Source organism: Hemicordylus capensis, chromosome 1 (genome assembly GCF_027244095.1).
Source record: "Hemicordylus capensis ecotype Gifberg chromosome 1, rHemCap1.1.pri, whole genome shotgun sequence".
In the NCBI taxonomy this organism is placed as follows: Eukaryota; Metazoa; Chordata; class Lepidosauria; order Squamata; family Cordylidae; genus Hemicordylus; species Hemicordylus capensis.
In genome coordinates, this window is record NC_069657.1 from 385,163,565 (window position 1) to 385,179,454 (window position 15,890).

Consider the following 15,890-nt stretch of genomic DNA (forward strand, 5'->3'; position numbering starts at 1 on the left):
ACAGAGGGCGTAAGAGGGTAGGAGAGCAAAGATTGTCATAGAAACAATGTATGAATGTTCAGGACTGGGTTTTTGGGGTTTTTTTTTAAAGTGACAGTTGGGAAGAGGGGAGTGTTTGTTAGATAGGGAGTGGTAGGGAAAGAAGAGAAGCTCTATGAGAAGCTTCTGTATGCGACTGAGCAAGTTGTTGTTCAGGGCATTTTGCAGGAAATCTTAGGGATTTATTGATCAGAGACTGTTGGAGACCAGTGGTGAACTGGGACAGTACTCTGGGTTTGGAAAGCCTGGGTTTCAACACCAAGTTTCACAAATAAGATAATATACACCTGTCCTAGACCATTTAAGCAAACTTAAGGATTATAATGTGACAAGGTCAGCATGCTCAGTACTGTGCTTCACAACCAAACAAAATAGCAACATTGTGATGAAGTTTATATGCCCTGCTTAGCCGTTATCATTTTAAACCAATAATATACTTGGGAATGTAGGAAGCTGCTATATACTGAGTCAGACCATAGGTCCATCTAGCTCAGCACTGTCTACACAGACTGGCAGCAGCTTCTCCAAGGTTGCAGGCAGGAAACTCTCTCAGCCCTATCTTGGAGATGCCAGGGAGGGAACTTGGAACCTAGATGCTCTTCCCAGAGCAGCTCCATCCCCTAAGGGGAATATCTTACAGTGCTCACACTTCTGGTCTCCCTTTCATATGCAACCAGGGTGGACCCTGCTCAGCTAAAAGGACAAGTCATGCTTACTATCTTAAGACCAGCTCTCCTCCTGGTTCTTGTTCTTAGGTGTGTAACAATACATACTCTGTTTCTTCATATGTACTGAACATTTATCCCTGTCCTGCTCTTGCAAAGCTATGATGATAGATTCACTAAGGGCAGGATAACAAGCCTTATTATATGGTGGCATCATAAGATAAATCCAAACAAAAAAAGAAAAACAAACTAATACTTACCATGAACATAGTAATTCAAGAAGTGAAAAATTAAAAACAAAACAAAACACATCCTTGAATTTGGAGTGGGCTCAGGTGGAGACCTGACAAGTACCTATCAAGAACGTCCTATATGTACCTCATTAAACTATGCAGATTTATTTGCTTAAGTTATCTGTGTAGAGAGGTTTTAGTAAGCTAAGTAAATATATGTGAAGTCTGGCTTCAGCTAACAGACACATTTTTAAGTAAACCAAATAAGCCGATAGGAAAAGGTGACCTAGACTCGGAAACAAGGTTTTAGAAATTATTTAGAACTCTACATACACAGTGGTGCACCTAGGTAGTTTGGAAGCCTGGACCTAAAGGCCTTTGGAGCCACCCCTCACCCCGGGGCAAGTTAACATCACACACACCGTGACACACACAGTATTTTTAACACGTGAATTCTTGAGGGCACAAATAGCAACTGAACTCACAAGAACATAAGGATATAGAACAGGTCTAGTTATGCAAATGTGCATTAGCAGAAACATTTCAACACGCAACACAACATACTTCCATCCCACATATTTCTTTCTACACACACACCCCATCTCTAAAGCACCTGGCACAGGTCACAATCATACTCAGTCCACCTAGCACAGTGTGGGCCAGCATTGAGGTGTGGTGACTACACCACTCAGAACAGACTAAAGAGGATTTAGGGGCCTGCAGGGGATGTGGAGGCCCTGGACCAGCCCCAAAGTCCAGGAGTAAGAGTGTCTCTGAACATACATTTCAAACAGAAAAGTGAATGCAGCCATCTAAAAGATATCTACTCGCCCACAGTTTATATCATAATACATTCCTAGAATGAGAGCCAACGAAAATTGATCCTGAATATCCACTACACTTTGTAATATGGTTTATCAAACACAATTACGTTTAATTTGGTAAACATTTATTAAAATTGTTTATTTTTCCTTTTGGAAGAGAAATAACGTATGAATACTTTAAAAAAAACAAACCCACTATTCACACTCCCACTGCACTGATAAACTAACCTAAAGCCTAAGTTCACACAAACCAAGGATGGAACTATTGTAAAAATAATTTTCCCTTTCTAGGGAAACTAATTGTGAGGAAGAAATTTCTACAGCCATGGGGTAGGACAAATTGAATGAGCAATTTTATGAGACCCCCCAGGTCTGTTCTTGGTGTGGGCCATGGCAAAATATCTCTAACTTAAGCTCCCCCTTCCTCCTCCCAGCACTGAGCACAATTATGTCTCAGTCAAATAAAAGAAAAATTGCTCATTGACATTTCCATTCTGATCCTATCTCCAACTTAAAGAGAGAGCATGGGCCTCTAATAGTATCTCCATACCAGCTGTTCTTCCCTGAATACATTTCCAAACACACTGGTAGACTCCACAACTTGTCATGGGCAATACCCCTTACTGGGGCCTTTTTACTGTGATCTGCTGTAGGGCAGTTAAATTAATTTCCAGTTAAAAAGGGACTGAACTCCACACAATGTTCCTGTGCAAGCATGACATTTGGAGCAAGTGGGTTAGTTTGCAAGAAGCAGCTCAATCTGCCATCTTCATAATGGAAGGCTGTAGCTCTTTCCATGAGTAGAAAGATCCCAATTCACCTCTTGACATGGTCACCTCAGAAGAAATTCCTTTATACATCCATAGAACTACAAATATGCAAAAGAGTGCCATGGGAACATCAAGGACATGAAGGAGTTGTTGCCCTCGGAAAAAAAAATGATAAAAGGATTATTAATGAAGAAACAGAAAGGGGGGGGCAACAGTCTAGTCATGGCTCACTGTACTTACCTTTTTGGAGGCTGGCAATATATTAAAGTATTTCAGCCATTTAGTATATCCCCTTTCTCAGATAAGAAGGGCCACCTTCACTGTTGACCAATTTGATGAAAACTCTGAAGATTCTGCTGAAGATTAGTACTTCAAGGACTATCACTACATCTTACATACTGCAACAATGGCAAGGGGGTAAATACTATGACACTCCCATGGAAGGTTGAGAGAGACGACTAACTACAATTTGCAAAGCCCATCTGTTTGGCATCCAAGTGCCATATGCTAACATTTTGTTTCCAGAAGAGTGGCTTTCATCTGTCCTTTATGCTTCATTAGACTTTCTCATCTAATGCACTGCACATATGATGGTCATATGCATCATCGAAGGACCAGGTTCGGCGAGCAGACTCCTTAGACTCCAGAGTTCATTCCAACAGGCACGTTCACAAGTTTTTTGATGTCTGTTCAGTTAATTTTAGATCCCGCTCAGGTTGAATCAGGAAGGCTGCACTCTGAGTGCATGTGTGCACACTCTGCCTTGATATCGTTGCCCAGAACAATACTCATTCTGCACATAGATGAAAAAAATTTAAAGGGAACACTGCCAACAGGGACCATGTAGTGCAGGATCACAAGTCTCCATGAAACAGGCCGTGTGAAGAATTTCAGATGCTCTTCCACACCAGGGAAGCTGCCTGCTTTGCAGACATATTTTTAAAAAAAACAGCTAAGAGACTGAAGTATGACTCATGAACTCTCCAATTCAAAAGTCACCTGATTTCAGCAGGTGGCCTTGGGCAAACCACTCAGGTCCCCAGGTGCAATATGGGGTAGTACTGCTCACCTTACAGGGTAGTTGCAAGTATGTGACACTTTTGGAACACTTAGAAGTGCAAGAAAAATGCCAAGTATTCTCATCATCAGTATGCTACATATGCTCCTTTCCACATAGTGGAATTATATGGCCTGGCTTGACAAATCCCAGGCATCAGGGAGTCATTAACACCCAGAAATTAAACCATGGCGCCTAGACTAGAATATTCAGAGGTAGAGATATTTAATAAAGTTTTATTTGCCCCAGGCAGTCATGTTTCTGTTCTGAATATGTTACTTGTAAAGGGGATAAAATGAAGCCCATTTACCCTCCCCTTCTGTAGTGTCCTTCATTAAGTCCAGTAATTTTGTTGAGTGTCCATTGTTTGGCTCCCAAGTTCTGGGGCTGGCCCCTAGATATATATATATTTGTTAAGGCCTGTTTTACACACACACACACACACACACACACACACACACACACACACTTTCCTAGGCACAAAAATGACTTTAGACACATTCTCAAGCTTAATTTACATATTACTTCTGTGATGTGGTTGCTGTTGAAAAACCACTTATCTGTGGTCAGCCCCACATAGCACTGATAATGTGGGAAACTGTCAATCATAAGAGTTGCCTTGATCATGTGGGCAATTTCCACACCATTATTATGCCTCCATCACGGCTGATGGCTGAAAGCAATGAACAGTAATTTGACACTTCCACTACAACATTCACATGTAATAACTGAGGTAATTCTCCCTTGCAATAATCCTGAAAACCAGGCCACTCTTATTATAGCCACATTGCTCATTGAGTACACAGGGAATGGTGCAGAGAGATAGCAGCCTAGCCAAGCTAAAATTTGAATCAGGGACTACAAGCTCATATTATTAAATTCTGTGTTATAACTACCTCTGCAACACACCCAAAAGATTAAAGGGGGAGCAGAATGGTTGATTGCTTCATCATTAAAAGCTCTGGATTTCAAACCCAACTTTAAATGTGGGGAAATCAGTTGGAAAAGAACATTACAAGGAAGAACAAACCACCTTCGCTCCTACCCTCTCTCTTTGAAAGAATTCATTGCTACCAAGTCAGGCATGTCCTATATAGTGTTTGTGTCCTTGGATTCTGTTTTCTGTGTACAATAATTACAATTTACCATGTTAACTCATATTGTTTTCAGCTTCAGTTATTCAACTGGATCTATCAGCTGATTAGATTTCTTGAAATACAATCCTATTTTGTAGGAGGAAAGGTAGTTCTAGTCTTGGATGCTCAGATCTGAGTAGCACTCTCCAATCCTGCATTTACATCATGAATATTACATTCTCAGACAGACACACACAAAAAACCCCTCTGAAACAATGCTTATTGTAATTTGATATGATCAATAAATAATTATCTCTCTTGTAGCAGGATGTATTCCCATCTTAAACATGTCTTTATAACTTGATTATTTCACAAAGAGCTTTAACAAAAACCACAGAACAGTCAGGGTATACTATGTTAACTGCATTTCCCCAATCCACTAAATTAATTACTCAATTTCCCCAAGAGCTTCTCCTACTCTATTTCTTAAATCGGTGTGCAGAGAAATTGAGAGAATTATCCGGTGTATCTCCTTAGGTGGATCCCCAATATCTTCAGAGCTGTTTTTTCTTAGAGGAACTTTTCATTATGAAGAAATTATATTTCCAACTGTACTTTGAGACACAAACATTCAATTTCACACAATGTATTTAAATCAAAGTTGTAGCATGGCATCGACTTTGTGTTCTTAAAAGCACTCACACAGATTGTGATAATTGCACAATTCAACAACCAACCAACAGCACAAGTTCCCAGAAAACTTTCTTTCAATTAGCTGACCCTGCCAATTCCAGAAATGAATCTGAAATATATTGCTCTCCTGGACTCCTACAGATATTTTCCAAGGGGTTACACCCTAGTTATTCTTGCCTAGTGTCTTAAAGTCACTGTTTACAACTTTGGATCTTAAAATCTTGACCCTGGTCATCAGTGCCAGGAATTATATCATGTCTCTGGAGAGCAGTAAGATCCATACAATAGAGAATTGTCTTTTGGGAATCACACAAAATGAGATGCTGCAAGCAATGGTCACATTTCTCAACCTTAAGAACTGAAATAGTTGTAAATGGGTGGATATATCTATCTGTTTGTAGGATAAAGCCTGAACAACTAAATAAATGAAATGGTAAGTTTCCCAATACTGTTGGACAGTGTCCCCAGAAGTACAATGTGTGTTTATCAGTTTCCTACTGAGCTTAGCTTGACTTTCAAATTGCCTTTAACCCTATCATGTATAGTAAACATACTACAGGATTCTGGCAAACAAGAACATTCTCCTTGGAATAACAGATCTTGCTTGTTTTTTAAAAAATTGGTGGCTCTGTCCAGAGCAGATTTTGTCTTGCTTTGGAAAAGCATGATACAACATTTTCCAATGAAACTTCAAAGCTTAAAATGCCATATTATTATAAACCAAAGAAACAAGCTTGTTTTTATAAAGGGTGGATTTTGATTGCTTTCGATAAAATATCCATCTGCAGTCTTCAGATCCTGGCAAACTTACTTCAGTATTTGAAGCAAGCATTTATAAGCAGTACCAGCTTCGCAGCCAAATCCATGTGGGAATAGAATGGTAGTACAGGAGCATTCCCAGAGGATTCCTTTTAGCTCGCTTCACTGGAATGGAGGGTGTACATTTGCACATTGGCCGGATTTGTGCCAAAATCTGTGCAAGATATTGGGGTGCACTTGATTTGGCATTTGATTGTGCATTGGAGCCCAGCCCCATTTATGTCCAGAGTTTGTTTGTTTTTTTAAAAAAATCCAGTTTTTGCATTGGGTTTTGTTTTTGTTTTTTGGCAAATAAAAAATTGCCCTAAAGTTCTCGTCTTTACTGGGAAAGCTACTGTCTGTCTGGGTAAGCTCCAGAAAACTTCTTAAACTGTCCCTTTGGTGCAAAATTTACCAACTTATACAGAATTCACACAGATGTTGCATATTCCGGTTGGAAGATGGAGGAGGTTGGACTGTTAGACAATGGGGGAGTGAATGAGATTATTAAGGAGGATATGGAGGTTGCAGAGAAGCTGAATGAGTTCTTTGCATCTATTTTCTTGGCAGAGGATATTGAGCATATACCTGTTCTTGAACCAGGCTTTTTAGGGATGGAGGCTGAGTCAGATAGAAGTGACAAGAGATGATGTTCTAAACTGTCTGGAAAAACTGAAAACTAATAAATGGCCAGGGCCAGATGGTATCCATCCAAGAGTTCTTAAAGAACTCAAATGTGAAATTGCTGACCTCCTTGCAAAAATATATAAGTTATCCCTACAATCAGGCTCTGTACCGAAGGACTGGAAAGTAGCAAATGTAACACCGATTTTGAAAAAGAGATCCAGGGGCGATCTGGGAAATTATAGGTCAGTTAGCTTAACATCTGTTCCAGGAAAATTGATGGAAAGCATTCTCAAGGATAAAATTGTAAGCACATAGAAGAACAGGCCTTGCTGGGAGAGAACCAGCATGGCCTCCGGATCGACAGTGCATATCAGGGCCAGGCACGGGGACGCCATCCTCTGTCTGGGGGTAGTGGCAGATCGGGGCCAGGCCAGCGGCTTCTCCTCCAGCAGCTTCTGCATAGCGGCCAGGCCAGGGGGTGGAGCAGCAGCGAGCGGCTGAGAGGAGGAAGCACAGGGGAAGTGCCATATACCCCAGCAGTGCCCAGCGGCAGCCTTGTGAGGCCCCTGACCCTCCGGCCCGGGGGACATTTGTCCCCTCATCCAATAGATGCTACGCCCATGCACTCCTCAGCTGCTATTCATTTTTAGGTAGTCCCATTCCCCTAGGCTGCCAGGTAGAAACTTTTCCTTCCCATACTGTCCTGTCTTATGTGCCACTGTGCAACTGCCATCCCATTCTGCCACCAAGTTATGTGTGCACTTTCTTGATCCCATCCCACCCTCCACTTCACCAAAGTTGGACTGATTCTAAGCATGTTTACTCAAAAGTAAGTCTAGTAAGTTAAATGGGGCTTATTCCCAGAGTATTTAATCCATAAATTCAATAGGACTTGCTTCTGGGTAAACACGCACAGGATTAGGGTGCAGAAGTTGCATTTATTTTGTTGCAACACACAGATTGTTTAACTTGCTTATTTTTAAAAGCCACTTTTCAATCGAGAGCATATCATTCTCCATTTCCTTATTTGAGCCAACTGCTTATCAAAAAAAAGAGAAAGAAATAGATGTCTTAACTGATAGCACTACTAGCTTCAGCCTCTAAAGGTTGCTGTGTCTTTAAAAGTCTCATAAAAGAGAGCATTTATCAAGTGATAGCTGTCACTCCAGCACTACATATGGTAGTTATTTTCTACATGGTGGAGAAGCACCACATAGAGGAATTTTTTCTTCTGTGAAACTCTTGAATGTACTCTGTCAAGGACCTAACACAGTAGTCACCCACCACCACCTATATTGTATTGCCAGTTTGTTCAAGCCATAGAATATCTTCAGGAATTTAAGAGCCTAAGAGCCAAACGGCATGTTATGTCACCATGCTTAGACCGCATATGCTTTATTTGTAGTACTGCTACTATGGGGTAGTACTGCTACCAGCCATCTAAACAACAGCCATGGAGGGACCCAATCTGGACTGAGATCACAGCATAGTGGGAGGGGACCTGTAGCCCTTTGTGCCTACTGTGGATCCAGTCTAGATCTTCCCTCGCCAACCTCTTTGCACAAGAGGAAGCTACCACTGGAAGAGAAGAAGAACTTATCTTCTTGGGCAAGTATCAGCTGGAGGCTAGATCCGACCATTCATTTATTTAGATAATTCATACATCACATTTTGGATTGCAGAAATAATAATTTTAACAAACACCCACACAGCTTGGCAATTCTTATTTCTCTGCCTGAGAGGATTCTACCTACCACTGAACGACTACCCCCACCTACCACTGAACGACTCCAATCCTGATTGGGCCCCAGCCACTGGCAGCTATTGTTTAGATGATCAAAAGATGAACAAAATCAAGTACATTAGCTCCAAACATGTTTGGTGAGAAGAGTGTGTACAGATGATACTTAGAGGCAGGTATCATTGCTGCAATTTGTTTTTTCTGCCCACAACTATCTCTGAGGCTATGAAGATTTCCATAGCACTTCAAGTTGTAGCCTGGAAGAGTTGAAGCTGGAGGCATCACCATTCATGCTGCAACAGGTGAGCACATGCTTTGCTTATGGCTACCTACCCCCAATAATCAGAGCTATTTTGAAAATTTTCTTTTAAAAGTGTTTAAAATTTAAATAAGAGTAAGATCTCTCGGTGAGAACTACAGTATTTGGAATTTTTTAGGCTAAGAAAAAAGGATGTGGGAATATACAGAGGTTTATAAAATGATGCATGGTGTGGAGAAAGTGAATTAGAAATGTTTCTCCCATAACTACAGAACCAGAGATAATCCAACGAAGCTGATTAGTGGTAGATTCAGGACACAAAATCAACTACGTTTTCAACAACATATAATTAGCATAAGGAATTTGTGCCACAAGATGTGAGGATGGTCACTAGCTTTGTGACAAAAATTCATGGACAAACTGATAGAGGGTAGGTCTGTCAGTGGCTCTACAGAGCCTCCAGGAGTGGCAGGATGCCTCTGAATATAATTGTGGAGGATGATAGAAGGGGAGGTTATCATTTTGATGTCCTGCCTGTGCACTTCCTAATGACATCTAGTTGGTCACTTTGTGAAACAAGGTGGACCTTTGGTCTGATAAGTTCTGAACAAGAACTTATCTTCTTATGTCCTCATGCACACCTTTAATAGATACATATCAAAGCTACCTCTCTTACTCCTTAGGAATGAGACAGAGGTCATGCTTATTCTAATTTCACAAAAGGAAAACTGAGGAGCATAGGAAGTTGCCTTATACTGAGTTGGGCCATCTAACAGAGAGTTGTCTACACTGACAGACAGCATCTCTCCAAGGTTTCAGGCAGGAGTCCTTCCCAGCCTTACCTGAAGATGCCAGGGATTGTAGCTAGAATTTTCTGCATGCAAAGGGGATATGCTACCATTGTGCTACAGCCTCGTCCCCTGTGGCAGGGAATAATTTGCATAAGGCCACACCCACTTGAGTCCATGGCTAAGGTGGGATTTGAATTCTGTTCTTCTGGGTCCAGACTTAACATTCACTCTGTGCGTTATGGATCAGCAGCTTCCAGAGCCCGCTGATCCTCATATAAGTAATGCAAGGCAAGTGACAGGTAAAACGCATGCCAGCACCCAGAGCAATTGAACTGCCCTGAATGAGGCAGACAGATTCACAGGATTTGTCTTGAGTTTCCTGCAGATTTGCTAACTAAAGCAAAGAGGAGTCACTGAGAATCTCCCTGGAGTATTTAACTATTTTTATTGCTGCTGTGTATTTTTTTTTTTTTGGTAAGTCACCAAAGTGAAAAGTGGAGAAATCAGGGACTTTCTTTGGAACCCTCACATCTTTAGTTACTGTCAGCCACTATTTATCTGATGTGCAGCTGACATTTCTAGTTTATTGTTCTTTCCAATCTTTTCCATCTGATACAACGGGGGCTATCTAGACAGCATACATCTGTCTCATCACAGCTTCCAAACTACAAAATGCATACTAGAGCAATTAAGCAGATTTTAAAAAAATAAAATAAAATGGCAGAGCACATCATAGTACCTGAAGGCCAGTTCAAATACAACACCCCGGGATTGAAGAGCTATGAGGGGGAAAGCACAGGAACAAGACTTGGGCTCATGCTGTCCTCCTCCAAGAGTAATGTGTGAGGCCGAGCACACATGAGGAGCCTTGTAAATGTTTAGGCCTAGATACAGATCTAGAGAGAGGGGGGAGGTAGGGGTGGATTTGATAAGCAAAGACTATATATGTAAGCAGGGCTGATTCACAGACAGTGCTAGAAGGTGGCAAGTGGGTAAATGCCCCCTTTAGACAAGTAGCTGTTCATTACTAGATCTGTTCCCTAATCGTAAACTGTAAAATTAATGCTGCAAGTTTAAGCATGCTTCTTAAAAGAACTCCATCAAAGCCAACATAACTTATTTAAGGGAAATTTTGATAAGAATAGGAATGTGAACTACAGTATTATGTTTTTCTTTCTTTCTGAAATCTAACACATGAGGCCAAGCAATCCCCTGCCCCAAGATGTACTTTGCCCCTTTTGTGCTCTCCTCAAATATTATTTTCTGGTGCTGCAACTGGACCTACCGTGTTTCCCCGAAAGTAAGACCTACCCCGAAAGTAAGACCTTGCAGTAATTTCTGATGTGCCGCTAATATAAGCCCTCCCCCGAAAATAAGACCTACCCGAAAATAAGACCTACCCGAAAATAAGACCTAGGCGGGAGGCGGGGGTTCGCGGCCACGTGCTGGCCGCAGAGATCGAGAACGGCAGGAGATGGGGTTGAAACTTGGGGCACTACCTTGGAGTAAGTTGTTCTGTGCTTGCCTGCCGTGGCGGGGGAGGTGTGTGCAAAATAAGACCTACCCGAAAATAAGCCCTAGTGCATTTTTTGGGCCTAAAATTAGTATAAGACACTGTCTTATTTTCGGGGAAACACGGTATTGGTCTGAGCCTTGTGTCACAGGTTATGCTTTTTGTGGGGAACAGACATGAGCCAGATGTTTGGCTCCTGGTCTTGTACATGTGTAGACTCTATAAAGACACACAAGATCCAGCCTCAGGTCGACCAGAATCAATATAGTTTAGAATATGACAAAAGTACAACCTGTCTTTGAAAGACGATTTTACCCAGCAACTTTATTTTCCCCAAACAAATAAATAAGACTTGGGTGTGTTGCATTCAAAACCAGTGAAGTGCCATGCAATTGGCAAGAGAAAGTTTGGACTGTCTCAGTAGTCTGAATTGAATTCAGCTTCCCAACACCTTTCCAAGCAGAGTCATAATAATTGTTCTCAACTTCTGTAAGTTTATAGAACTAATAAGGTTTCTTTTCTGAAACTACTTCTCCAAGAAGCATAAGGAATCTAATATAGCGAAAAGGACTTAAACAAGCTTTTCATACCTGCTTTCACATTGATAAAGTAGTCTAAACACAACTGTTCATCAGATTCAATAATCCTAATTAGAACTGGTTGAATTAAGAAAGAGAGGGTGGGTTTCCTTCATGAAGAGAAAGAAGCAAAGGACAGTTTCCAACATAGTTTTTAACTAAAAGCAAGTACCTGAACTCTTTTACATGGAAATACTACATGGAGAGTACAACACCCCATGGATGCATCCATGAAGAGGTGGTTAGAGCTCTGGCAGCTCCTGTAAATGGATAAATCTCTGGAAACCAGTCCCTGCCTTGTTTTTCCATCTGGAGGCACTCACAATTAATTTAAATAGTATATTGAGCACAGGACATGATGACAGAAATGTTCTGTCATACCAAGTTCAAATCACTTGTTTAAAGTTGGTGGCAGATGTCACTTTGAACCAATTTCCCCCGATTTCAGCTAAAACTGCCACAGTCTGAGACAGATATGGTGCTTGCTCACAAATATATTCACTAGAGCCAACTTCTTAAGTTAGTCATGGCTAACTCATCCCATTAACATTAGAACTTTTGCTCATAACATTCACTGGTCTGGGACTACCTACATAAAAATAGTTTATTTTCCATTGAAATCAGTAGCATTTACTTCCAACTAACTGGGTTTATGTAATGAATTAATGGAACTTGTGCCCTGATAATTGTAAATACATTCGTAAGCCATCCTAAACCTAGTGAGATCCAAGCAACCTCCTTCCAAGTGCATATGCTTAGGCTTGCAATCTCACCTGGAAGTACTTCTGTACTTTTGTGCAGAAATTAACGGTGCATGAAAGTACTTGGGAACGGGATCAGGTGCAAATCATTTAGATGTCAAGTACACAAGCTTAACTGGTCTGTGGATTGGTTTGGACATTATCACTTTTCAATGAAGTGTGATAATCACTTTTTTCCTACCTTCAGCTTTATAATGGGCAGATAACAAAAAGAGAAAAGGCTGTAAAACACACACATGAAGGTTAAAGAAAATAAGAACTGCTTGATTTCAGAGAAAGAAACGAGACCAATGCTTTAGACAATATTTGTTTCTTAACTGTATTCAATACGGTAGTTTAAGAGAAAATAAATCCAGCAAGAAAACACAGTGCCTGCATTGTGTTTGTGTTGGTGGGAAGTCAGAGAACCTGAACTGATGTTAGATTTCATAGTGAATTAGCATGCAGTAGCACTGATGTGGTCTGATATGCAAAGTGCTAATTAAGGCACAGCAAGTGGATCATGCACCTGTTGCTATTTTATTCAAAAGGCATTGTTTGGATTCCTGTAGATTTACATCAAAAACCATTTTCTACAGTGGATTTAACTGGCTGGAACTCCGGTTCAGCTTACAGTATTCAAGAGGCTTTTAAAGTGAGTGCTTTTCAACATTTCCATAGCTAAAAAAAGAGAGAGAGAGAGAACTTTGCCCTCTTCAAAAATAAATAAAAATCTTAGCTTGTTATGAGCTATTAATTTTGTCCTCAAAGATCTCCCAAAGAAAGTTATATAACCACTTGCACAACCCTGTACTAAAAATAAAAGTGCTTTTGCAATTTTGGAAAATCTGGCAACACCAAGGTTTTATATGAATAGGTACATATATTTGATTAATTTACAATCCCTGTGACAGAGATGCCCTTCTATCGCTAGAATACTCCTTTACAAAATGCATAAAACAATACTCTGTGCTTCTAACCCACACTGTTAAAAATAGCACCATGTGTTCTTGGAGCTGTTCTTTCATGCGGTTTTAGAAATCACAAACCATCATTAACCCAGAGTAAAGGGAGGAAGATACAAAGGGGGTGGGGGGGAAGAGAATACAACTAAGCTTTAGTGAGCTTTAATCCGCCCCCCATTCAAAACCACGAGGGAAATTTCTTTTCTTGTTCAGTTAACCAAGCCCAACACATTTTCCAAGACAAGCCCCAAGGTGTCAAAATGTGGTCACATCCATGGAGTTACATGCCTTTAATGAACTGTCCCATCGAAAGGGGACTGATTACCATGCAGCGACTACAGGAGCATGTATGAAAACAACAGACTGTTAAAAAGAGAGAGAGAGAGACTTTATAGAAGAGGAAGAGAATGATGTTCCCTTCACATTGTGGTTATCATAAGAGAAATTGTCACATTCTCAGAAGAGAGTGTTGCATTCTCAGAAATAAAGTGAGGCTTTCTTCCACGTTCCATCTTGCAACGAAGGTGAAGACAGCTGTGGAAGAATTTAGCTTTTCCTCTCCCCCACCCCGTTTTGTTTTGTTTTATTTTGTTTTAAACAATGGAAAATACCAACGCGTTAAAATACTAATACGCAGTATAAAGCCCAAGAGACCCCACACGCCCCATTTCCATGGCAAGATAGATTTCTGAAGCGACGGCTTGAGAAGACGCCTACCACGGGCTCGCTTACCTGCCAGCAGCTGGGGCGACTACCCTCTGTCCCTTCAGTCCCGGGGTGCTCGTATAGTCCAATGCAGCGACTTGAGGAAGCGTGGTCTGCCAGGGCTCTTCCCGCCGCCGCCGATGCCCATAAGAGCTCTGCTTCAGGAGAGCTGTCTGTGCGTGCCTGGCTTTGCAAGGAGCTCCGGCTGGCTTTGCTCGGAGGAGCGCGAGGGTGGGGGGTAAAAGACCCGCTGAAGGAGAGGCTTAGCTCTGACTCCTCTCAGTCACCGCATGGGGATATTATCACAGGCTAAGCTCTCTATTGGCTCTGGCCACCAAACAAATCACACCCGCCTCCCCCTTTGAGACCCCCCCCCCCACCCGCTGCGCTTTCCACTCAGTTCTTTCTCAGTTCTTGCAAGCAGTGCAGCGATACTGACTCACGCAGGCGCTTGCTAGACTCCTTTTCCTCTAAATCGGCAACCTTGCAGGAGGTCCAGTACTGCTAGTATTCTTCTTTACAATCAGGCTGCTACATTTTGAGCCAAGCCCTTGTCCACATAGGGCAAATTTCTTATCTAGGAAACCACAGTGTAGCTTACCTTAGAGCTCTCTCCTGTCCTGGGGAAAAAAAAAAAACAAGACACCACTGTCTGGTTTCTACAGCTTTAGGGAGGAGAAAGCAGTAAGCACGTGGATTTTGTAACGGTCCAAAATGAGAGCTACTTGGGAATTAAAAAGAAAGGGGCCTGTTCAGAGGAGTCAGGATGAAGGACGTACTTGAAAGGTGTTGCTTATATTGTAGCTTTGCAGATTTAGGGTGTGGGTTAGTAGAAAGAACACTTCTCTTTATTTTGTCTGCTGATTGCTGCAGATTTTATTATGTATCTATGGGCTTTGGGTTTATTATGTATCTTTGGGGTTATCACAGCAACCTAAATGAGGGGGGGGGGATCACTTCTTCTAGGAACTTCATGTTCAATTTTGCATTCACCAGATGGCTCTTAGAATTTTTCCTGAACACTTAATCTTCCATCAGAATATGCCATCACTTGTTCAAAAATTATTCTGTGAGCTTCATCGAAGATCAAATAAGGGGAGTCTATATTAGATATAAGGGGAGTCTATATTAGGTATTCCACCCTTAAGTGGTGCAGCAGGGAAATGCTTGACTAACAAGCAGAAGGTTGCCAGTTCGAATCCCTGCTGCTACTATACCAGGCAGCAGCGGTATAGGAAAATGCTGAAAGGCAGCATCTCATACTGTGCGGGAGGAGGTAATAGTAAACCCCTCCTGTATTCTACCAAAGAAAACCACAGGGCTCTGTGGGCGCCAGGACACCGACTCAATGGCACACTTTTCCTTATATTAGATATTATCCTGGAGAGACTCTATCTATGTGGTCACTAAGAGTCGACACTGACTTGATGGCACAATCAGTCAATATTAGATCTTGTTTGCTGTATATGTTGTCCATCCCTTTCTCCCATACCATTCATGATGAACAAAGGTTCCCTTCACATGAACAAAGGCAAATGCATAGATCTGCTATAGGTGAACTGTAAAATAGAGCAGATTTGTGTACAAATATAATTTGATCATTCACTGCTTGATGATTGAGGAAACATATTTCACTGACAATAACTTCATTTGAGAGGAAAACAGGTAAAAATAATTTATTTGGGGCTGATTTCCAAAGGGAAGAATCATGACATGAGATCACCATGTCATGATGACATGACATCTGTGTCTGTGTGTGCCTCTGTGTGCCTGTATCTCCCCATCCTAATAACATTTATGTTTACATTCTGATACA

The 15,890-nt window shown here is 41.4% G+C and overlaps 1 protein-coding gene across 2 annotated transcripts in view; it reads right to left on the minus strand.

The window, feature by feature from the left end:
- Positions 1 to 14,740, minus strand: part of GREM2 (gremlin 2, DAN family BMP antagonist) — a 46,040-nt gene extending 31,300 nt beyond the window's left edge. Inside the window, exon 1 of one of the 2 annotated variants that reach the window (XM_053300869.1) lies at positions 14,676 to 14,740. The gene's annotated coding sequence lies outside the window, so the exon portion shown is untranslated. Of the gene's footprint in view, positions 1 to 14,101; positions 14,401 to 14,675 lie in introns of those variants that run through there. The other variant, XM_053300863.1, reaches the window with a different exon arrangement.
- Between the last annotated feature and the right edge of the window lie 1,150 nt (positions 14,741 to 15,890).